At 41.9% G+C, this 25597-nt stretch overlaps 1 non-coding gene across 1 annotated transcript; it reads right to left on the reverse strand.

Annotated features, from left to right (window-relative positions):
• Positions 1-8976: 8976 nt before the first annotated feature.
• TRNAN-AUU (transfer RNA asparagine (anticodon AUU)) lies at positions 8977-9050 on the reverse strand. Its single transcript has one exon. It is a non-coding gene; the product is annotated as a tRNA-Asn (tRNA).
• Positions 9051-25597: the final 16547 nt, after the last annotated feature.

Raw genomic sequence — 25597 nt, forward strand, 5'->3', positions numbered from 1 at the left:
AGGGTCCGTGCGGCTCAGCGCGCCCGGCGTCTAGCATTGCTTGGGAGCCGGCGGCTGTACGTGCATGGCATCTCTAGTTGCTAGGCGCCGGGCCGCGCAGACCATCAAGCGGACCCCGGCGCCTAACAGTACCCCCCCCTTGAGGAGGGGTCAAGGAACCCCTAAAGCCAGGTTTCTGAGGAAATTCCCGAAAAAATGCCCTCTTGAGCCTCGGGGCATGAAGATCCTTATCCAGGACCCAAGACCTTTCCTCCGGACCATAGCCTTTCCAGTGAACCAGAAAATACAGCCGATCCCGGGACAATTTGGAATCGAGAACCTTCTCTACCAAGAACTCCTGTTGTCCCTGTACATCCACTGGAGATCTACCCTGAGAGATCTTCCGAGGAAATCTACTGGAAGAAACGTATTGTTTCAACAGGGAACAATGAAACGTATTTCCAATCCTGAGAGATCTTGGTAAACGTAACCGAAAGGCAACTGGGTTGACTCTTTTAATAATAAGAAATGGCCCAATAAATTTGGGTCCCAGTCTAGCTGAGGATTGTCGAAGCCTGATGTTGCGAGTCGACAACCACACCCTATCTCCCACCTTAAAAGTGCAAGGACGTCGGAGCCTGTCAGAAAATTTCTTCTCTCGAAAGGCCGCTTTTCTGAGAGCAAGGTGCACCTTTTTCCAAATGGCTCTGAGATGGGAGGTTAAGGTAAGCGAGGAGACTGAGGAATGATGAAAAAAAGAATTAGCTCTGGGGTGAAAACCAAAAACTGAAAAGAATGGAGACTCTTTAGTGGAGGAATGACAAGAATTATTGTAAGCAAATTCAGCCAACGGAAGAAACTCGGACCAATCATTCTGGAGTTTGGCTGAATACAAGCGCAAATATTGTTTCAATGATTGGTTAACTCGTTCGGTTTGCCCGTTGGATTGTGGGTGGTAACCGGATGTTAACGACAATTTCATCTTCAATGAGGCACAAAAACATTTCCAGAATTGTGCGATGAATTGTGGACCCCGATCAGAAACAATATCAGTAGGTAACCCATGAAGCCTGAATACATGGCAGAGAAACAAAACTGCCAACCCTTGGGCAGAAGGCAATCGGGGAAGAGCAATAAAATGAGCCATTTTACTAAAACGGTCCACTACCACCCATATGACTCGGAATCCGGCTGAAAGGGGAAGGTCAACCACAAAATCCATGGAAATATGAGACCACGGCCTGAGAGGAACATTTAAGGGCATAAGTTGCCCGATGGGCAAGGAACGGGGAACCTTATGCTGTGCACAAACCTGACATGAATAAACAAATTCCTTGACGTCTTTAGAAAGACCAGGCCACCATACTGAGCGAGAGACTAACTCCAATGTCTTAGAGACTCCTGGATGCCCTGAAACTTTGTTATCATGGAATTCCGTTAAAACAGTAACTCTCAAAAACTCAGGGACGTAAAGACGACCAGCAGGAGTAATTCTAGGAGCTTGGTGTTGAAGCTGTTTTAACTGGGTAAATAAATCTTGTGTGAGGCCCGCCCAGATGACCGAAGATGGAAGTATGGGGGTAACAGGATTGTTATTGTGAACCAGAAGAAAGCTATGTGACAGGGCATCAGCCTTAGTATTCTTGGAACCAGGCCTGAAAGTGATTATAAATTTGAAACGCGTAAAAAATAATGCCCAACGTGCCTGCCGGGCATTAAGCCGCTTAGCCGATTCAATCTATTGCAGGTTTTTATGGTCAGTCAATACCGAAATAGTATGTTTTGCTCCCTCCAGCCAATGCCTCCACTCCTCGAAAGCCCATTTTACCGCCAGTAACTCCCGATTACCAACGTCATAGTTGGATTCAGCGGAGGAGAATTTCCTGGACATAAAGGCACAAGGATATAACTCCAGAGACTCCGGATCCTTTTGAGAAAGGATAGCCCCCACTCCAACCTCCGAGGCATCAACCTCCACCACAAAGGGCAATTCCGGATTAGGATGTCTGAGGACTGGAGCCGAGACAAAGGCTTGTTTCTAGGCCCGGAAGGACAACTCAGCTTCACGCGACCAGTTGGTAGGATCCGCTCCTTTCTTTGTCAGAGCTACAATGGGAGCAACCAGGTCAGAAAAAGAATGAATGAACCTCCTATAATAATTCGCAAACCCTAAAAAACGCTTAATTGCTTTTAAATTGGTGGGTTGCGCCCAACTAAGGATGGCCTGGAGTTTCTTTGGTTCCATGGAAAATCCCTGAGGGGAAATTATGTACCCTAAAAAAGATACTTCCGTGACATGAAACTCACACTTCTCCAGCTTGGCATATAAATGATTCTCACATAACTTTTGAAGAACCAGACGCACCTGGGTAACATGTTGTTCCATTGATTTAGAAAAAATCAGGATGTCGTCTAAGTAAACGACCACGAATTTCCCTAGGAAGTCACGGAGCACATCGTTAATGAGGTCTTGAAAAACTGCCGGAGCATTGGACAGGCCGAACGGCATCACTAGGTATTCGTAGTGACCCGACTGAGTACTGAAGGCCGTTTTCCACTCATCTCCAGATTTAATTCGGATGAGGTTGTACGCTCCTCTAAGGTCAATTTTAGAAAAAATCACAGCAGAACGTAACTGATCAAAGAGTACAGAAATCAACGGCAAAGGATAGGTGTTTTTAACTGAGATCTTATTCAGGGCTCTAAAATCAATGCAAGGTCTAAGCGAGCCATCCTTTTTCTCCACAAAGAAGAAGCCTGCACTTAAAGGATATTTTGATGGTCTAATAAATCCTTTCTCAAGGCTCTCCTTTACATAATCATTCATAGCCGCAGTTTCTGGCCCGGATAATGCATATAATCTTCCCTTTGGCAATGCGGCACCAGGAATTAACTCAATAGCACAATCATAAGGCCGATGGGGAGGCAGAATGTCCGCATTGCCTTTGGAGAAAACATCAGCAAACTCCTGGTATTCCACCGGAATGAGTTCTGGAATGATAGCTGCTACTCTGACTGGAAACGTGATACATTCCTTATCACAAAAAGTACCCCAATGTGAAATCTCCCCCGACCGCCAATCAATGGTGGGATTATGAAAGGCCAGCCAAGGGTGACCCAGAACAACTGGAACTGCTGGGCAATGTGTAAGAAAGAACTCGATTTTCTCGGAATGTAGAGCTCCTACTGTAAGTAGTACAGGGGGTGTACAGAGAGAAATAATCCCATTAGACAGCGGACTCCCATCTAAGCCATGCATGGTGACACACCTACCCAAAGGTAACTGAGGAATGCCTAAGGCCTTAGCCCAAGTTAAATCCATAAAGTTTCCTGCAGCTCCACTGTCAACAAAAGCCGACACCAAAGAACTGAGGCTGCCAAAGGAAACTTTAACTGGGACTAAAAGGGAGTTATTCGAGGAGATAAGCTGCAGACCTAGGTGAACCCCCTCACAATTCACCTGGTCAAAGCGTTTCCCGACTTGTTCGGACAATTACGAGCAAAATGTCCCTTACCCCCACAGTACAGACAAAGACCAGAATTTTGCCTTCTGGCTCTTTCTTCAGGAGACAGCCGGAAGAGACCCATCTGCATGGTCTCCTCTACGTCTTCAGGAATGGAATATACACACGGACTTGACCTTACAGGTGCTCCCTTTTCAGCCCTCCGCTCTCTGAGACGACGATCAATCTTAATAGAAAGCTCCATGAGTTTATCGAGAGTCTCAGGAGCGGGGTACTGAAGGAGACTGTCTTTTATAGACTCTGATAAGCCGAGGCGAAACTGACTGCGCAGGGCTGGGTCATTCCAGCCACAGTCGTTCGACCAACGGCGAAACTCCGTACAATAAACCTCTGCAGGATTTCTACCCTGTCTGAGAGCGCGCAACTGACTTTCAGCGGACGCCTCTCTATCAGGGTCATCATACAAGAGCCCTAAAGACTCAAAAAAAGCGTCAATTGACAACAATGCCGGATCCTCTGCTCTTAAACCAAATGCCCAGGTCTGAGGATCCCCCTGGAGCAAAGAAATAATAAACCCGACCCGCTGAGATTCAGTACCCGAGGAAGTCGGTCTTAAACGAAAATAAAGTTTACAGGATTCTTTAAAATTAAAAAAACTCTTTTCTATCACCAGAAAAACGGTCAGGCAAATGCATCTTTGGTTCAGGGACTACCCTTGGGGAAGCTCGCAAAAGATCTTCCTGCGACTTCACCCGAAGAGAAAGATCCTGAACCATCTGAGTAAGTTCTAGAATCTGGCTGACTAAGAGCTGACCAGGATTTGGCCCTAAACCTGTTGGATTCATGAGGCCGATAAACTCTCACAAAACTGAATGAGAAAAAATTAAACCCTGTTTAATTTTAAGTTTTGGTATGGCCGGTAATAATGTTATGATTCCAGCACTCTGGTCAGAGAAGATCTTATGGCAAAGACTGGAGCACTGGAACGGAATGCTGGGGAAGGGAGCAGGACAGGAAAATAGCCCCTGGCGCCCTAACTCTGTTGTCTCACCCGTGTTGTCAGAAATCCCCTGCGAGACTATGGTTTCTTGAGCCCTTGGCAGCCGCGTTTGAAGGGCGGATTATGTCTGCCCAACTTCGATGCCCCCCGGTCTTAATGAGAGACAAAGGGAAACCTGAGACAGGGTGATAACAAGAGGCCCTCTAACTAAACAACCAGGCCAGGGGCTAAGCAAACTCAAAACTATAATATGTGCGGAGAAACCGCCAGGAAAAAGGACAACCAAAATATCCACTTGTCCAATTCTCCTACCCGGCACCGCCAAGTACCAGAGAGGACTTGTGGAAGCGGAACCCTCCGCAAGTGCTCCAAACACAAAATATAAAAGGTAAAGCAGCTGAGCCGCAACACACGGCAGAGCCGCAACTCACGAACACCACTGGATATAAAACGGTGATCAGTCAGGACTCCAGGGAACCAAACGACCTCTTGGGATGAGATGATAACTCCCGAATACCGGACTTCTGCGGACTGGAATGACCGGATACAGCAGGACTGGAAACAGACTCTCAGCAAACAAAGGCAGCATGCAGGAAGCTATTACCGGCGTCTGTGAGAAGCCCTGGGAGTGTATTTAACAAGGAGTCCTCCAATCAGCTGCTAAAGGCTGATTAGAATAAATGCCGTGCAGCTGCCTTGCTGCACGGCCAGAGAGCAGGTGAATATCTTAATTTCCTAAAGCCTAGCAATGGGGAACGCGGTCCGCCAGTGGCGTCCCCGTTGCTAGGGTCCGTGCGGCTCAGCGCGCCCGGCGTCTAGCGTTGCTAGGGAGCCGGCGGCTGTACGTGCACGGCGTCTCTAGTTGCTAGGCGCCGGGCCGCGCAGACCATCAAGCGGACCCCGGCGCCTAACAGTATGACTCCCAAAAACAACAACCGCGTCATTGGGACCAACTGCGATTTTGGCAAGTTTAGGAGCCAACCATGTTGTTGAAGAACTGTCAGGGAGAGTGCAATGTTTTGCACCAACTGGTCCCTGGATCTCGCCTTTATCAGGAGATCATCCAAGTACGGGATAATTGTGACTTCTTGCTTGCGAAGGAGAACCATAATTTCCGCCATCACCCTGGTGAAAATCCTCGGAGCCGTGGACAGACCAAACGGCAATGTCTGAAATTGGTAATGACAATCCTGAATTGCAAACCTTAGGTAGCTTGAGGCAGTGGCTAAATGGGAACATGTAAGTAGGCATCCTTTATGTCTACCAAAACCATGAAATCTCCGTCCTCCGGACTGGAGATCACTGCCCTGAGAAATTCCATCTTGAAATTGAATTTCTTTAGGAAGAAATTGAGGGATTTCAGATTTAAGATTGGTCTGACTGAGCCGTCCGGCTTCGGGACCACGAAGAGGCTTGAATAAAAACCTTCTCCCTGCTGACTAAGGCCAATTTGAACAATCGGTGAGGGGGAACGTCTTGAAACCCCAGTTTGTACCCTTGGGACACTATTTGTAAAACCCACGAGTCCAGGTCCGAATGAATCCAGAACTGACTGAAGAGTTTTAGACGTGCCCCCACTGGTGTGGGCTCCTGCAAGAAAGCCCCAGTGTCATGCAGTGGATTTGGCAGAAGCAGAGGACAATCTCTGGTCCTGCGATCTTGAAGAGGCTACAGACCTCTTCCTTTTCCTTCCTTTACCTGCAAAGAAAGGGGAATCTAAACTTCTTGCATATCTATTGGGCCAAAATGACTGCGGTAGATAATGATGCGTCTTCATCCGTTGACAGGGAACATAGGGCAAGAAGGTTGACTTACCATTGAAATGAGGATGCATCTTGCTGCCTTTCCAATGAAGCAAGTTTAATTTAGTAATAGGTGAAAAACCATCCTTACAAAGGTGTTAATCAGAGACTTGGCTTTGTGGACACTTTTCAGAGAACAAATTTGTTAGCATAAAAATAAAGCCAGAAAATGAAGAGCTGTTTAATCACTCAATTGGATTTTTCTGCCAGCATATTTTTTTTCTCTGCAACCCACTGCTAAATTGTGCTTTCTAGCTGTTTTTATAAAATCACTGAATCAAATCTAACTCTGATTACATCAGAGAAGGCCAGGTACCCTACACCATAACAGGGGGTTTGAAATTTTGACTTGTCTACTTAAAGATCACCAAAATCTGATAACAAGGTCAATTAGGTCCCTGGGTGGGATTGAACCACCAACCTTATGGTTAATAGCCGTACATACTAACTGATTGCGCCACAGAGACACTTTGCAAAAGTCCATACTGACAAAGGCTAATAAGCATTCATCTAAAACGTTTCCTAGAAAAACTTTAAAAAGTCAATAATCTGGAGAGTTTTTGTAAGATGTTTCTTCCATCAACCAACGAAGAAACACATTGGTACTTTCCCATGATGAGTGAGTGCTTCAGGATCTCTTGCACTTACATGTGCAGCAGAGTACTGCAATGGAAGCATGCTGGGCCCATAACCCAGAGGTAGGCAGATTGAAACTATCCTCTGCTATATGCATTTTTTTTTGTTAATTAAAGTAATCCAAAACTGGGATTGATAATTTGTCTCTTTTATTTTTACTTAAAGTACAATAACTTTTACCATTTTAATTTGTTTTAATAGTATATTGACAGTATTGTTTTCTTTCAAAAATCCACTTCATTTTCTTTACCCTATTATTAAAATGGTAATTGACAAAAACAAACTACATTGTCACCAGAAGAGCAATACAAAATGTACAAGTGATATATTAAAATCATCTTTCCAGCTTGAATTTCAATGATGCATTGGGTCAACAATTTTGTGAGAAACATCTTCACCCTTAAATAAAGATTTTCTTAATTCCTTACCTGTGTGCTAATTAGATATCACCTTGTTTTAACATTAAACAGACTTCCACATGAGAAAGCAGCAAGGATGCAGTGGCGTTAATGTTTCCTGGTGTCAACCTGTATTATTTCAGTAGACATTGAAATGAGGATACATCTTGCTGCCTTTCCAATGAAGCAAGTTTAATTTAGTAATAGGTGAAAAACCATCCCTACAAAGGTGTTAATCAGAGACTTGGCTTTGTGGACACTTTTCAGAGAACAAATTTGTTAGCATAAAAATAAAGCCAGAAAATGAAGAGCTGTTTAATCACGCAATTTGATTTTTTTGCCAGCATATTTCTTTTTCTCTGCAACCCACTGCTAAATTGTGCTTCCTAGATGTTTTTATAAAATCACTGAATCAAATCTAACTCTGATTACATCAGAGAAGGCCAGGTACCCTACACCATAACAGGGGGTTTGAAATTTTGACTTGTCTACTTAAAGATCACCAAAATCTGATAACAAGGTCAATTAGGTCCCTGGGTGGGATTGAACCACCAACCTTTTGGTTAATAGCCGTACATACTAACTGATTGCGCCACAGAGACACTTTGCAAAAGTACATACTGACAAAGGCTAATAAGCATTCATCTAAAACGTTTCCTAGAAAAACTTTAAAAAGTCAATAATCTGGAGAGTTTTTGTAAGATGTTTCTTCCATCAACCAACGAAGAAACACATTGGTACTTTCCCATGATGAGTGAGTGCTTCAGGATCTCTTGCACTTACATGTGCAGCAGAGTACAGCAATGGAAGCATGCTGGGCTCATAACCCAGAGGTAGGCAGATTGAAACTATCCTCTGCTGTATGCTTTTTTTTTTTAATTTAAGTAATCCAAAACTGGGATTGATATTTTGGCTCTTTTATTTTTACTTAAAGTACAATAACTTTTACCATTTTAATTTGTTTTAATAGTATATTGACAGTATTGTTTTCTTTCAAAAATCCACTTCATTTTCTTTACCCTATTATTAAAATGGTAATTGACAAAAACAAACTACATTGTCATCAGAAGAGCAATATAAAATGTACAAGTGATATATTAAAATCATCTTTCCAGCTTGAATTTCAATGATGCATTGGGTCAACAAATTTGTGAGAAACATCTTCACCCTTAAATAAAGATTTTCTTAATTCCTTACCTGTGTGCTAATTAGATATCACCTTGTTTTCACATTAAACAGACTTCCACATGAGAAAGCAGCAAGGAAGCAGTGGCGTTAATGTTTCCTGGTGTCAACTTGTATTATTTCAGTAGACATTGAAATGAGGATGCATCTTGCTGCCTTTCCAATGAAGCAAGTTTAATTTAGTAATAGGTGAAAAACCATCCTTACAAAGGTGTTAATCAGAGACTTGGTTTTGTGGACACTTTTCAGAGAACAAATTTGTTAGCATAAAAATAAAGCCAGAAAATGAAGAGCTGTTTAATCACTCGATTGGATTTTTCTGCCAGCATATTTTTTTTTCTCTGCAACCCACTGCTAAATTGTGCTTCCTAGCTGTTTTTTTATAAAATAACTGAATCAAATCTAACTCTGATTACATCAGAGAAGGCCATGTACCCTACACCATAAGAGGGGGTTTGAAATTTTGACTTGTCTACTTAAATATCACCAAAATCTGATCACAAGTTTAATTACATCCCTGGGTGGGATTGAACCACCAACCTTTCGGTTAATAGCCGAACACACTAACCGATTGCGCCACAGAGACACTTTGCAAAAAGTGCATACTGACAAAGGCTAATAAGCATAAATCTAGAACGTTTCCTAGAAAAACATTAAAAAATCAATAATCTGGAGAGTTTTTGTAAGATGTTTCTTCCATCAACCAACGAATAAACACATTGGTACTTTCCCATGATGAGTGAGTGCTTCAGGATCTCTTGCACTTACATGTGCAGCAGAGTACTGCAATGGAAGCATGCTGGACCCATAACCCAGAGGTAGGCAGATTGAAACTATCCTTTGCTATATGCATTTTTTTTGTTAATTTAAGTAATCAAAACTGGGATTGATATTTTTGCTCTTTTATTTTTACTTAAAGTACAATAACTTTTACCATTTTAATTTGTTTTAATAGTATATTGACAGTATAGTTTTCTTTCAAAAATCCACTTAATTTTCTTTACCCTGTTATTAAAATGGTAATTGAAAAAAAAACTACATTGTCACCAGAAGAGCAATACAAAATGTACAAGTGATATATTAAAATCATCTTTCCAGCTTGAATTTCAATGATGCATTGGGGCAACAATTTTGTGAGAAACATCTTCACCCTTAAATAAAGATTTTCGGAATTCCTTACCTGTGTGCTAATTAGATATCACCTTGTTTTCACATTAAACAGACTTCCACATGAGAAAGCAGCAAGGATGCAGTGGCGTTAATGTTTCCTGGTGTCAACCTGTATTATTTCAGTAGACATTGAAATGAGGATGCATCTTGCTGCCTTTCCAATGAAGCAAGTATAATTTAGTAATAGGTGAAAAACCATCCTTACAAAGGTGTTAATCAGAGACTTGGCTTTGTGGACACTTTTCAGAGAACAAATTTGTTAGCATAAAAATAAAGCCAGAAAATGAAGAGCTGTTTAATCACTCAATTGGATTTTTCTGCCAGCATATTTTTTTTCTCTGCAAACCACTGCTAAATTGTGCTTCCTAGCTGTTTTTATAAAATCAATGAATCAAATCTAACTCTGATTACATCAGAGAAGGCCAGGTACCCTACACCATAAGAGGCGGTTTGAAATTTTGACTTGTCTACTTAAAGATCACCAAAATCTGATAACAAGATCAATTACATCCCTGGGTGGGATTGAACCACCAACCTTTTAGTTAACAGCCGTACACACTAACTGATTGCGCCACAGAGACACTTTGCGAAAGTGCATACTGACAAAGGCTAATAAGCATTCATCTAAAACGTTTCCTAGAAAAACTTTAAAAAGTCAATAATCTGGAGAGTTTTATAAGATGTGTTGAATACTGTGACAGAGGCAACCTGCTGAAGGCCTAACAGTTATGTGTGTGCACTACGGGATAGTACGTATATTATGTATACATCCAATAAGCAAAGGGTTCTCATATTCACTAGTATAATATGAAAGCATAACAGAATCCATTTTGATTCTAGCTAGATGATATAGCAAATTCATCTTGAACTTTTTACACACCCTGAGAGAAAAACAACTTTGTTGGCTAAGTATTGTTTCCACATACGCACTTTCTAAAAGCTCATAGAGACCAGATGTAATTCCTAATATGGACACAGTTGAAGCTCACGAGTATCTTTTTAGTATTCTTGACAATTGTCCCAATATTGCATAACTCTATTGCCTAACATTGTATTCCTGGGGTATGAAATCATATGGGAGGAATATACAAAAGGGGTGTAACTGTGTATTATATAAAACTCATTGTTGATACGTGTATGTTGTTGTTAAATGATTTGACACAGGACGAGAGAATGCTACTTCTCCCCTGTATACGGGCGTGGCCCTTTGAATAAATAATAATTGATTTTTATAAATCCATTTTCAATTCATTCTTTTACCTAACAACCCAAACAGCAACAAGATGGTTAATTTAGTTAATCCAAGAGAATTCAACAGATGGGGGCTATGTCCTTGGAACTATAGATCTCGATCTCTTCATCAAATTCTCAAAGGGGTGTGCCAGCCAGCCAGCAGCTGATGATGGAAGGAACATCCCAAGTCATAACAGCACTGGTAAGTATAGAATACCATGGTATGTGCTGTATTCCAGTACATGCTGTTTCTATACCTGCCAGCTGTCTGTGTGATTGTATTTTTTATAATATGAGAATGAGAAGTGGAGAGATTGAAAAAAAACTAGTAAAATAACTCAGGGACCTGTTTGTTGTTGCTTGTTTGTAAAATGAATACCAAAATTATGTCCAAATCGGTTGAAGGACCAAGTAACTCGGAAATGATGATTGACAGATGCTGTTGCATGTAAATAAGAATACCAAAATTAATTCAAAGATTTGAGCAAAGAAACAGTGACCTGTGTTTTTCACTCTATGAATGATTGCATGAATAAGTGCTTTGGACCAAGAGCCAAATAAAGTAAAAAGCACATAGATCACCTCCACTTGTTAGTCAGCTACACGTGTATAAGAAGGGTACATTAGAAAAAAATAGAGTGAACAACCCGAGGTTATAGGGATTATATGTAACTGAGTGTAAGTATATATTGCAATACTGAGCTGCTAAGAGCTGCTGGTTGTTTTAAGCATAACCTAAGCATGTTGCTTTGTGATTGTAGTTGTGATAAGAGGATCTACTGCAGCTTCCCAGTTGACAGACGTGTCGCGTGTGTGAAAAATTGCAGGGATTGCGAATTTTTCCAGCGTATGGGAAGGGCAGGGAGGATTAACCCTAAGTGTGCATATCATGTATGGAAGAAATATTCCATAGAAGCACAAATTTTGTATAGTACTGTGACAAAGGGTACAGTATATGTTTTGCATTTAAATCATGCTGTATAATATTGGCCTGATCAACCAATACTAAGCGTATTTTGAAATCGGCAAAACTGTTGAAATCTGCAAGAAATTGAAGTTTGCAAACTGTATTTAAATTTGTGTGTTATGGTTTTGTGTGTGGGACATAATGTTCAGTTAAGTATATTCTCAGATCTGTGTCTAATGGAAACCTTCTGTCTGTGATTGGCATGGTTACAAGTTTTGAAATAATAAGGTTTGTGGTACCGAAACCGGACGGTTCGGTGAGACCCATTTTAAATTTTAAATCTTTGAACACGTATATAAAACGGTTCAAGTTCAAGATGGAATCGCTCAGGGCGGTTATCTCAAGCCTGGAGGAAGGGGATTACATGGTATCACTGGACATCAAGGATGCTTACCTGCATGTCCCCATTTACTCTCCTCACCAGGAGTACCTCAGATTTGTGGTACAGGACTGTCATTACCAATTCCAGACGCTGCCGTTTGGTCTGTCCACGGCACCGAGGGTGTTTACCAAGGTAATGGCCGAGATGATGATACTCCTGCGAAAAAAGGGAGTTATAATTATCCCGTACTTGGACGATCTCCAGATAAAGGCGAGGTCCAAGGAACAGTTGTTGATCGGAGTAGCACTAGAATTAAAATTTTAAAGCCTCCTGTTAGGCCATCATCTACACGACATAGCCCTGAATTTTCCAATGCGCAGCTCTTTGCAAAAGAGAGATATTGGCAAGGAAAAGCTGTCTTGTACCTTTGCATTTTTCTCCCAAACGAAGGACACTAGAAAGAAAATTTTAAAGCCTCCTGTTAGGCCATCATCTACACGACATAGCCCTGAATTTTCCAATGCGCAGCTCTTTGCAAAAGAGAGATATTGGCAAGGAAAAGCTGTCTTGTACCATTGCATTTTTCTCCCAAACGAAGGACACTAGAAAGAAAATTTTAAAGCCTCCTGTTACGCCATCATCTACACGACATAGCCCTGAATTTTCCAATGCGCAGCTCTTTGCAAAAGAGAGATATTGGCAAGGAAAAGCTGTCTTGTACCTTTGCATTTTTCTCCCAAACGAAGGTCACTAGAAAGAAAATTTTAAAGCCTCCTGTTAGGCCATCATCTACACGACATAGCCCTGAATTTTCCAATGCGCAGCTCTTTGCAAAAGAGAGATATTGGCAAGGAAAAGCTGTCTTGTACCTTTGCATTTTTCTCCCAAACGAAGGTCACTAGAAAGAAATTTTTAAAGCCTCCTGTTAGGCCATCATCTACACGACATAGCCCTGAATTTTCCAATACGTAGCTCTTTGCAAAAGAGAGATATTGGCAAGGAAAAGCTGTCTTGTACCTTTGCATTTTTCTCCCAAACGAAGGACACTAGAAAGAAAATTTTAAAGCCTCCTGTTAGGCCATCATCTACACGACATAGCCCTGAATTTTCCAATGCGCAGCTCTTTGCAAAAGAGAGATATTGGCAAGGAAAAGCTGTCTTGTACCTTTGCATTTTTCTCCCAAACGAAGGACACTAGAATAAAAATTTTAAAGCCTCCTGTTAGGCCATCATCTACACGACATAGCCCTGAATTTTCCAATGCGCAGCTCTTTGCAAAAGAGAGATATTGGCAAGGAAAAGCTGTCTTGTACCTTTGCATTTTTCTCCCAAACGAAGGTCACTAGAAAGAAAATTTTAAAGCCTCCTGTTAGGCCATCATCTACACGACATAGCCCTGAATTTTCCAATGCGTAGCTCTTTGCAAAAGAGAGATATTGGCAAGGAAAAGCTGTCTTGTACCTTTGCATTTTTCTCCCAAACGAAGGACACTAGAAAGAAAATTTTAAAGCCTCCTGTTAGGCCATCATCTACACGACATAGCCCTGAATTTTCCAATGCGCAGCTCTTTGCAAAAGAGAGATATTGGCAAGGAAAAGCTGTCTTGTACCTTTGCATTTTTCTCCCAAACGAAGGACACTAGAAAGAAAATTTTAAAGCCTCCTGTTAGGCCATCATCTACACGACATAGCCCTGAATTTTCCAATGCGCAGCTCTTTGCAAAAGAGAGATATTGGCAAGGAAAAGCTGTCTTGTACCATTGCATTTTTCTCCCAAACGAAGGACACTAGAAAGAAAATTTTAAAGCCTCCTGTTAGGCCATCATCTACACGACATAGCCCTGAATTTTCCAATGCGCAGCTCTTTGCAAAAGAGAGATATTGGCAAGGAAAAGCTGTCTTGTACCATTGCATTTTTCTCCCAAACGAAGGACACTAGAAAGAAAATTTTAAAGCCTCCTGTTAGGCCATCATCTACACGACATAGCCCTGAATTTTCCAATGCGCAGCTCTTTGCAAAAGAGAGATATTGGCAAGGAAAATCTGTCTTGTACCTTTGCATTTTTCTCCCAAACGAAGGTCACTAGAAAGAAAATTTTAAAGCCTCCTGTTAGGCCATCATCTACACGACATAGCCCTGAATTTTCCAATGCGCAGCTCTTTGCAAAAGAGAGATATTGGCAAGGAAAAGCTGTCTTGTACCTTTGCATTTTTCTCCCAAACGAAGGTCACTAGAAAGAAATTTTTAAAGCCTCCTGTTAGGCCATCATCTACACGACATAGCCCTGAATTTTCCAATGCGTAGCTCTTTGCAAAAGAGAGATATTGGCAAGGAAAAGCTGTCTTGTACCTTTGCATTTTTCTCCCAAACGAAGGACACTAGAAAGAAAATTTTAAAGCCTCCTGTTAGGCCATCATCTACACGACATAGCCCTGAATTTTCCAATGCGCAGCTCTTTGCAAAATAGAGATATTGGCAAGGTAAAGCTGTCTTGTACCTTTGCATTTTTTTCCCAAACGAAGGACACTAGAATTAAAATTTTAAAGCCTCCTGTTAGGCCATCATCTACACGACATAGCCCTGAATTTTCCAAAGCGCAGCTCTTTGCAAAAGAGAGATATTGGCAAGGAAAAGCTGTCTTGTACCTTTGCATTTTTCTCCCAAACGAAGGACACTAGAAAGATAATTTTAAAGCCTCCTGTTAGGCCATCATCTACACGACATGGCCCTGAATTTTCCAATGCGCAGCTCTTTGCAAAAGAGAGATATTGGCAAGGAAAAGCTGTCTTGTACCTTTGCATTTTTCTCCCAAACGAAGGACACTAGAATTAAAATTTTAAAGCCTCCTATTAGTGCTTCATCTAAACGGCATAGCCCTGAATTTTCCAATGCGTAGCTCTTTGCAATAGAGAGATATTGGCAAGGAAAAGCTGTCTTGTACCTTTGCATTTTTCTCCCAAACGAAGGACACTAGAATTAAAATTTTAAAGCCTCCTGTTAGGCCATCATCTACACGACATAGCCCTGAATTTTCCAATGCGCAGCTCTTTGCAAAAGAGAGATATTGGCAAGGAAAAGCTGTCTTGTACCTTTGCATTTTTCTCCCAAACGAAGGACACTAGAAAGAAAATTTTAAAGCCTCCTGTTAGGCCATCATCTACACGACATAGCCCTGAATTTTCCAATGCGCAGCTCTTTGCAAAAGAGAGATATTGGCAAGGAAAAGCTGTCTTGTACCATTGCATTTTTCTCCCAAACGAAGGACACTAGAAAGAAAATTTTAAAGCCTCCTGTTAGGCCATCATCTGCACGACATAGCCCTGAATTTTCCAATGCGCAGCTCTTTGCAAAAGAGAGATATTGGCAAGGAAAAGCTGTCTTGTACCTTTGCATTTTTCTCCCAAACGAAGGTCACTAGAAAGAAAATTTTAAAGCCTCCTGTTAGGCCATCATCTACACGACATAGCCCTGAATTTTCCAATGCGCAGCTCTTTGCAAAAGAGAGACATTGGCAAGGAAAAGCTGTCTTGTACCTTTGCATTTTTCTCCCAAACGAAGGTCACTAGAAAGAAAATTTTAAAGCCTCCTGTTAGGCCATCATCTACACGACATAGCCCTGAATTTTCCAATGCGCAGCTCTTTGCAAAAGAGAGATATTGGCAAGGAAAAGCTGTCTTGTACCTTTGCATTTTTCTCCCAAACGAAGGACACTAGAAAGAAAATGTTAAAGCCTCCTGTTAGGCCATCATCTACACGACATAGCCCTGAATTTTCCAATGCGTAGCTCTTTGCAAAAGAGAGATATTGGCAAGGAAAAGCTGTCTTGTACCATTGCATTTTTCTCCCAAACGAAGGACACTAGAAAGAAAATGTTAAAGCCTCCTGTTAGTGCTTCATCTACACGGTATAGCCCTGAATTTTCCAATGCGCAGCTCTTTGCAAAAGAGAGATATTGGCAAGGAAAAGCTGTCTTGTACCTTTGCATTTTTCTCCCAAACGAAGGACACTAGAATGAAAATTTTAAAGCCTCCTGTTAGTGCTTCAGCTACACGGCATAGCCCTGAATTTTCTAATGCGTAGCTCTTTGCAAAAGAGAGATATTGGCAAGGAAAAGCTGTCTTGTACCTTTGCATTTTTCTCCCAAACGAAGGACACTAGAAAGAAAATTTTAAAGCCTCCTGTTAGGCCATCATCTATACGACATAGCCCTGAATTTTCCAATGCGTAGCTCTTTGCAAAAGAGAGATATTGGCAAGGAAAAGCTGTCTTGTACCTTTGCATTTTTCTCCCAAACGAAGGACACTAGAAAGAAAATTTTAAAGCCTCCTGTTAGGCCATCATCTACACGGCATAGCCCTGAATTTTCCAATGCGCAGCTCTTTGCAAAAGAGAGATATTGGCAAGGAAAAGCTGTCTTTACCTTTGCATTTTTCTCCCAAACGAAGGTCACTAGAAAGAATTTTTTAAAGCCTCCTGTTAGTGCTTCAGCTACACGGCATAGCCCTGAATTTTCTAATGCGTAGCTCTTTGCAAAAGAGAGATATTGGCAAGGAAAAGCTGTCTTGTACCTTTGCATTTTTCTCCCAAACGAAGGACACTAGAAAGAAAATTTTAAAGCCTCCTGTTAGGCCATCATCTATATGACATAGCCCTGAATTTTCCAATGCGTAGCTCTTTGCAAAAGAGAGATATTGGCAAGGAAAAGCTGTCTTGTACCTTTGCATTTTTCTCCCAAACGAAGGACACTAGAAAGAAAATTTGAAAGCCTCCTGTTAGGCCATCATCTACACAGCATAGCCCTGAATTTTCCAATGCGCAGCTCTTTGCAAAAGAGAGATATTGGCAAGGAAAAGCTGTCTTTACCTTTGCATTTTTCTCCCAAACGAAGGACACTAGAAAGATAATTTTAAAGCCTCCTGTTAGGCCATCATCTACACGACATAGCCCTGAATTTTCCAATGCGTAGCTCTTTGCAAAAGAGAGATATTGGCAAGGAAAAGCTGTCTTGTACCTTTGCATTTTTCTCCCAAACGAAGGACACTAGAATTAAAATTTTAAAGCCTCCTGTTAGTGCTTCATCTAAACGGCATAGCCCTGAATTTTCCAATGCGTAGCTCTTTGCAATAGAGAGATATTGGCAAGGAAAAGCTGTCTTGTACCTTTGCATTTTTCTCCCAAACGAAGGACACTAGAATTAAAATTTTAAAGCCTCCTGTTAGGCCATCATCTACACGACATAGCCCTGAATTTTCCAATGCGCAGCTCTTTGCAAAAGAGAGATATTGGCAAGGAAAAGCTGTCTTGTACCTTTGCATTTTTCTCCCAAACGAAGGACACTAGAAAGAAAATTTTAAAGCCTCCTGTTAGGCCATCATCTACACGACATAGCCCTGAATTTTCCAATGCGCAGCTCTTTGCAAAAGAGAGATATTGTCAAGGAAAAGCTGTCTTGTACCATTGCATTTTTCTCCCAAACGAAGGACACTAGAAAGAAAATTTTAAAGCCTCCTGTTAGGCCATCATCTACACGACATAGCCCTGAATTTTCCAATGCGCAGCTCTTTGCAAAAGAGAGATATTGGCAAGGAAAAGCTGTCTTATACCTTTGCATTTTTCTCCCAAACGAAGGTCACTAGAAAGAAAATTTTAAAGCCTCCTGTTAGGCCATCATCTACACGACATAGCCCTGAATTTTCCAATGCGCAGCTCTTTGCAAAAGAGAGATATTGGCAAGGAAAAGCTGTCTTGTACCTTTGCATTTTTCTCCCAAACGAAGGTCACTAGAAAGAAAATTTTAAAGCCTCCTGTTAGGCCATCATCTACACGACATAGCCCTGAATTTTCCAATGCGCAGCTCTTTGCAAAAGAGGGATATTGGCAAGGAAAAGCTGTCTTGTACCTTTGCATTTTTCTCCCAAACGAAGGACACTAGAAAGAAAATGTTAAAGCCTCCTGTTAGGCCATCATCTACACGACATAGCCCTGAATTTTCCAATGCGTAGCTCTTTGCAAAAGAGAGATATTGGCAAGGAAAAGCTGTCTTGTACCATTGCATTTTTCTCCCAAACGAAGGACACTAGAAAGAAAATTTTAAAGCCTCCTGTTAGTGCTTCATCTACACGGTATAGCCCTGAATTTTCCAATGCGCAGCTCTTTGCAAAAGAGAGATATTGGCAAGGAAAAGCTGTCTTGTACCTTTGCATTTTTCTCCCAAACGAAGGACACTAGAATGAAAATTTTAAAGCCTCCTGTTAGTGCTTCAGCTACACGGCATAGCCCTGAATTTTCTAATGCGTAGCTCTTTGCAAAAGAGAGATATTGGCAAGGAAAAGCTGTCTTGTACCTTTGCATTTTTCTCCCAAACGAAGGACACTAGAAAGAAAATTTTAAAGCCTCCTGTTAGGCCATCATCTATACGACATAGCCCTGAATTTTCCAATGCGTAGCTCTTTGCAAAAGAGAGATATTGGCAAGGAAAAGCTGTCTTGTACCTTTGCATTTTTCTCCCAAACGAAGGACACTAGAAAGAAAATTTTAAAGCCTACTGTTAGGCCATCATCTACTAGACATAGCCCTGAATTTTCCAATGCGTAGCTCTTTGCAAAAGAGAGATATTGGCAAGGAAAAGCTGTCTTGTACCTTGCATTTTTCTCCCAAACGAAGGACACTAGAAAGAAAATTTGAAAGCCTACTGTTAGGCCATCATCTACAAGACATAGCCCTGAATTTTCCAATGCGTAGCTCTTTGCAAAAGAGAGATATTGGCAAGGAAAAGCTGTCTTGTACCTTTGCATTTTTCTCCCAAACGAAGGACACTAGAAAGATAATTTTAAAGCCTCCTGTTAGGCCATCATCTACACGACATAGCCCTGAATTTTCCAATGCGCAGCTCTTTGCAAAAGAGAGATATTGGCAAGGAAAAGCTGTCTTGTACCTTTGCATTTTTCTCCCAAACGTAGGACACTAGAAAGAAAATTTTAAAGCCTCCTGTTAGGCCATCATCTACACGGCATAGCCCTGAATTTTCCAATGCGCAGCTCTTTGCAAAAGAGAGATATTGGCAAGGAAAAGCTGTCTTTACCTTTGCATTTTTCTCCCAAACGAAGGGCACTAGAAAGATAATTTTAAAGCCTCCTGTTAGGCCATCATCTACACGACATAGCCCTGAATTTTCCAATGCGTAGCTCTTTGCAAAAGAGAGATATTGGCAAGGAAAAGCTGTCTTGTACCTTTGCATTTTTCTCCCAAACGAAGGGCACTAGAAAGATAATTTTAAAGCCTCCTGTTAGGCCGTCATCTACACGACATAGCCCTGAATTTTCCAATGCGCAGCTCTTTGCAAAAGAGAGATATTGGCAAGGAAAAGCTGTCTTGTACCTTTGCATTTTTCTCCCAAACGAAGGACACTAGAAAGATAATTTTAAAGCCTCCTGTTAGTGCTTCCTCTACACGGCATAGCCCTGAATTTTCCAATGCGTAGCTCTTTGCAATAGAGAGATATTGGCAAGGAAAAGCTGTCTTGTACCTTTGCATTTTTCTCCCAAACGAAGGATACTAGAAAGATAATTTTAAAGCCTCCTGTTAGTGCTTCATCTACACGGCATAGCCCTGAATTTTCCAATGCGTAGCTCTTTGCAAAAGAGAGATATTGGCAAGGAAAAGCTGTCTTGTACCTTTGCATTTTTCTCCCAAACGAAGGACACTAGAAAGATAATTTTAAAGCCTCCTGTTAGGCCATCATCTACACGACATAGCCCTGAATTTTCCAATGCGCAGCTCTTTGCAAAAGAGAGATATTGGCAAGGAAAAGCTGTCTTGTACCTTTGCATTTTTCTCCCAAACGAAGGACACTAGAAAGAAAATTTTAAAGCCTCCTGTTAGGCCATCATCTATATGACATAGCCCTGAATTTTCCAATGCGTAGCTCTTTGCAAAAGAGAGATATTGGCAAGGAAAAGCTGTCTTGTACCTTTGCATTTTTCTCCCAAACGAAGGACACTAGAAAGAAAATTTGAAAGCCTCCTGTTAGGCCATCATCTACACGGCATAGCCCTGAATTTTCCAATGCGCAGCTCTTTGCAAAAGAGAGATATTGGCAAGGAAAAGCTGTCTTTACCTTTGCATTTTTCTCCCAAACGAAGGACACTAGAAAGATAATTTTAAAGCCTCCTGTTAGGCCATCATCTACACGACATAGCCCTGAATTTTCCAATGCGTAGCTCTTTGCAAAAGAGAGATATTGGCAAGGAAAAGCTGTCTTGTACCTTTGCATTTTTCTCCCAAACGAAGGACACTAGAATTAAAATTTTAAAGCCTCCTGTTAGTGCTTCATCTAAACGGCATAGCCCTGAATTTTCCAATGCGTAGCTCTTTGCAATAGAGAGATATTGGCAAGGAAAAGCTGTCTTGTACCTTTGCATTTTTCTCCCAAACGAAGGACACTAGAATTAAAATTTTAAAGCCTCCTGTTAGGCCATCATCTACACGACATAGCCCTGAATTTTCCAATGCGCAGCTCTTTGCAAAAGAGAGATATTGGCAAGGAAAAGCTGTCTTGTACCTTTGCATTTTTCTCCCAAACGAAGGACACTAGAAAGAAAATTTTAAAGCCTCCTGTTAGGCCATCATCTACACGACATAGCCCTGAATTTTCCAATGCGCAGCTCTTTGCAAAAGAGAGATATTGTCAAGGAAAAGCTGTCTTGTACCATTGCATTTTTCTCCCAAACGAAGGACACTAGAAAGAAAATTTTAAAGCCTCCTGTTAGGCCATCATCTACACGACATAGCCCTGAATTTTCCAATGCGCAGCTCTTTGCAAAAGAGAGATATTGGCAAGGAAAAGCTGTCTTATACCTTTGCATTTTTCTCCCAAACGAAGGTCACTAGAAAGAAAATTTTAAAGCCTCCTGTTAGGCCATCATCTACACGACATAGCCCTGAATTTTCCAATGCGCAGCTCTTTGCAAAAGAGAGATATTGGCAAGGAAAAGCTGTCTTGTACCTTTGCATTTTTCTCCCAAACGAAGGTCACTAGAAAGAAAATTTTAAAGCCTCCTGTTAGGCCATCATCTACACGACATAGCCCTGAATTTTCCAATGCGCAGCTCTTTGCAAAAGAGGGATATTGGCAAGGAAAAGCTGTCTTGTACCTTTGCATTTTTCTCCCAAACGAAGGACACTAGAAAGAAAATGTTAAAGCCTCCTGTTAGGCCATCATCTACACGACATAGCCCTGAATTTTCCAATGCGTAGCTCTTTGCAAAAGAGAGATATTGGCAAGGAAAAGCTGTCTTGTACCATTGCATTTTTCTCCCAAACGAAGGACACTAGAAAGAAAATTTTAAAGCCTCCTGTTAGTGCTTCATCTACACGGTATAGCCCTGAATTTTCCAATGCGCAGCTCTTTGCAAAAGAGAGATATTGGCAAGGAAAAGCTGTCTTGTACCTTTGCATTTTTCTCCCAAACGAAGGACACTAGAATGAAAATTTTAAAGCCTCCTGTTAGTGCTTCAGCTACACGGCATAGCCCTGAATTTTCTAATGCGTAGCTCTTTGCAAAAGAGAGATATTGGCAAGGAAAAGCTGTCTTGTACCTTTGCATTTTTCTCCCAAACGAAGGACACTAGAAAGAAAATTTTAAAGCCTCCTGTTAGGCCATCATCTATACGACATAGCCCTGAATTTTCCAATGCGTAGCTCTTTGCAAAAGAGAGATATTGGCAAGGAAAAGCTGTCTTGTACCTTTGCATTTTTCTCCCAAACGAAGGACACTAGAAAGAAAATTTTAAAGCCTACTGTTAGGCCATCATCTACACGACATAGCCCTGAATTTTCCAATGCGTAGCTCTTTGCAAAAGAGAGATATTGGCAAGGAAAAGCTGTCTTGTACCTTGCATTTTTCTCCCAAACGAAGGACACTAGAAAGAAAATTTGAAAGCCTACTGTTAGGCCATCATCTACAAGACATAGCCCTGAATTTTCCAATGCGTAGCTCTTTGCAAAAGAGAGATATTGGCAAGGAAAAGCTGTCTTGTACCTTTGCATTTTTCTCCCAAACGAAGGACACTAGAAAGATAATTTTAAAGCCTCCTGTTAGGCCATCATCTACACGACATAGCCCTGAATTTTCCAATGCGCAGCTCTTTGCAAAAGAGAGATATTGGCAAGGAAAAGCTGTCTTGTACCTTTGCATTTTTCTCCCAAACGTAGGACACTAGAAAGAAAATTTTAAAGCCTCCTGTTAGGCCATCATCTACACGGCATAGCCCTGAATTTTCCAATGCGCAGCTCTTTGCAAAAGAGAGATATTGGCAAGGAAAAGCTGTCTTTACCTTTGCATTTTTCTCCCAAACAAAGGGCACTAGAAAGATAATTTTAAAGCCTCCTGTTAGGCCATCATCTACACGACATAGCCCTGAATTTTCCAATGCGTAGCTCTTTGCAAAAGAGAGATATTGGCAAGGAAAAGCTGTCTTGTACCTTTGCATTTTTCTCCCAAATGAAGGGCACTAGAAAGATAATTTTAAAGCCTCCTGTTAGGCCGTCATCTACACGACATAGCCCTGAATTTTCCAATGCGCAGCTCTTTGCAAAAGAGAGATATTGGCAAGGAAAAGCTGTCTTGTACCTTTGCATTTTTCTCCCAAACGAAGGACACTAGAAAGATAATTTTAAAGCCTCCTGTTAGTGCTTCATCTACACGGCATAGCCCTGAATTTTCCAATGCGTAGCTCTTTGCAATAGAGAGATATTGGCAAGGAAAAGCTGTCTTGTACCTTTGCATTTTTCTCCCAAACGAAGGACACTAGAAAGATAATTTTAAAGCCTCCTGTTAGTGCTTCCTCTACACGGCATAGCCCTGAATTTTCCAATGCGTAGCTCTTTGCAATAGAGAGATATTGGCAAGGAAAAGCTGTCTTGTACCTTTGCATTTTTCTCCCAAACGAAGGATACTAGAAAGATAATTTTAAAGCCTCCTGTTAGTGCTTCATCTACACGGCATAGCCCTGAATTTTCCAATGCGTAGCTCTTTGCAAAAGAGAGATATTGGCAAGGAAAAGCTGTCTTGTACCTTTGCATTTTTCTCCCAAACGAAGGACACTAGAAAGATAATTTTAAAGCCTCCTGTTAGGCCATCATCTACACGACATAGCCCTGAATTTTCCAATGCGCAGCTCTTTGCAAAAGAGAGATATTGGCAAGGAAAAGCTGTCTTGTACCTTTGCATTTTTCTCCCAAACGAAGGACACTAGAAAATAAGAATTTACTTACCGATAATTCTATTTCTCGGAGTCCGTAGTGGATGCTGGGGTTCCTGAAAGGACCATGGGGAATAGCGGCTCCGCAGGAGACAGGGCACAAAAGTAAAGCTTTTACAGGTCAGGTGGTGTGTACTGGCTCCTCCCCCTATGACCCTCCTCCAGACTCCAGTTAGGTACTGTGCCCGGACGAGCGTACACAATAAGGGAGGATTTTGAATCCCGGGTAAGACTCATACCAGCCACACCAATCACACCGTACAACTTGTGATCTAAACCCAGTTAACAGTATGATAACAGAGGAGCCTCTGAAACATGGCTTCCTAAACAATAACCCGAATTAGTTAACAATAACTATGTACAAGTATTGCAGATAATCCGCACTTGGGATGGGCGCCCAGCATCCACTACGGACTCCGAGAAATAGAATTATCGGTAAGTAAATTCTTATTTTCTCTATCGTCCTAAGTGGATGCTGGGGTTCCTGAAAGGACCATGGGGATTATACCAAAGCTCCCAAACGGGCGGGAGAGTGCGGATGACTCTGCAGCACCGAATGAGAGAACTCCAGGTCCTCCTTTGCCAGGGTATCAAATTTGTAAAAATTTACAAACGTGTTCTCCCCTGACCACGTAGCTGCTCGGCAGAGTTGTAATGCCGAGACCCCTCGGGCAGCCGCCCAAGATGAGCCCACCTTCCTTGCGGAATGGGCCTTAACAGATTTAGGCTGTGGCAGGCCTGCCACAGAATGTACAAGTTGAATTTTGTTACAAATCCAACGAGCAATCGACTGCTTAGAAGCAGGTGCACCCAACTTGTTGGGTGCATACAGTATAAACAGCGAGTCAGATTTTCTGACTCCAGCCGTCCTTTAAATGTATATTTTTAAGGCTCTGACAACGTCCAACAACTTGGAGTCCTTCAAGTCGTCTGTAGCCGCAGGCACTACAATAGGCTGGTTCAGGTGAAACGCTGATACCACCTTAGGGAGAAAATGCGGACGCGTCCGCAGCTCTGCCCTATGTCGAATGGAAAATTAAATATGGGCTTTTATAAAACAAAGCCGCCAGTTCAGATACTCTCCCGGCCGAAGCCAGGGCCAGTAACATAGTCACTTTCCATGTGAGATATTTCAAATCCACATTCTTTAGTGGTTCAAACCAATTGGATTTGAGGAAATCTAAAACTACATTTAGATCCCACGGTGCCACCTTAGGCACCACAGGAGGCTGTATATGCAGTACTCCTTTGATAAAAATCTGGACCTCAGGGACTGAGGCCAATTCTTTTTGGAAGAATATTGATAGGGCCGAAATTTGAACCTTAATAGATCCCAATTTGAGACCCATAGACAATCCTGATTGCAGGAAATGTAGGAAAACGACCCAGTTGAAATTCCTCCATCGGAGCACTCCGCTGCTCGCACCACGCAACATATTTTCGCCAAATACGGCGATAATGCTTCGCGGTGACTTCCTTCCTTGCCTTTATCAAGGTAGGAATGACTTCTTCTGGAATGCCTTTTCCTTTTAGGATCTGGCATTCAAACGCCATGCCGTCAAAACGCAGCCGCGGTAAGTCTTGAAAAAGACAAGGACCCTGCTGAAGCAGGTCCCTTCTCAGAACTAGAGGCCACGGATCGTCCGTGACCATCTCTTGAAGTTCCGGGTACCAAGTCCTTCTTGGCCAATCCGGAGCCACTAGTCTTACTCCTCTTTGCCGTATAATCCTCAATACCTTTGGTATGAGAGGCAGAGGAGGAAACACATATACCGACTGGTACACCCAAGGTGTTACCAGCGCGTCCACAGCTATTGCCTGCGGATCTCTTGACCTGGCGCAATACCTGTCCAGTGTTTTGTTGAGGCGAGACGCCATCATGTCCACCATTGGTTTTACCCAACGGTTTAATAGCATGTGGAAAACTTCTGGATGAAGTCCCCACTCTCCCGGGTGAAGGTCGTGTCTGCTGAGGAAGTCTGCTTCCCAGTTGTCCACGCCCGGGATGAATACTGCTGACAGTGCTATCACGTGATTCTCCGCCCAGCGAAGGATCCTGGCAGCTTCTGCCATTGCCCTCCTGCTTCTTGTGCCGCCCTGTCTGTTTACATGGGCGACTGCCGTGATGTTGTCCGACTGGATCAACACCGGTCTTCCTTGAAGCAGAGGTTCCGCCTGGC

Source organism: Pseudophryne corroboree, unplaced genomic scaffold (genome assembly GCF_028390025.1).
Source record: "Pseudophryne corroboree isolate aPseCor3 unplaced genomic scaffold, aPseCor3.hap2 scaffold_1782, whole genome shotgun sequence".
NCBI classification, from domain to species: domain Eukaryota; kingdom Metazoa; phylum Chordata; class Amphibia; order Anura; family Myobatrachidae; genus Pseudophryne; species Pseudophryne corroboree.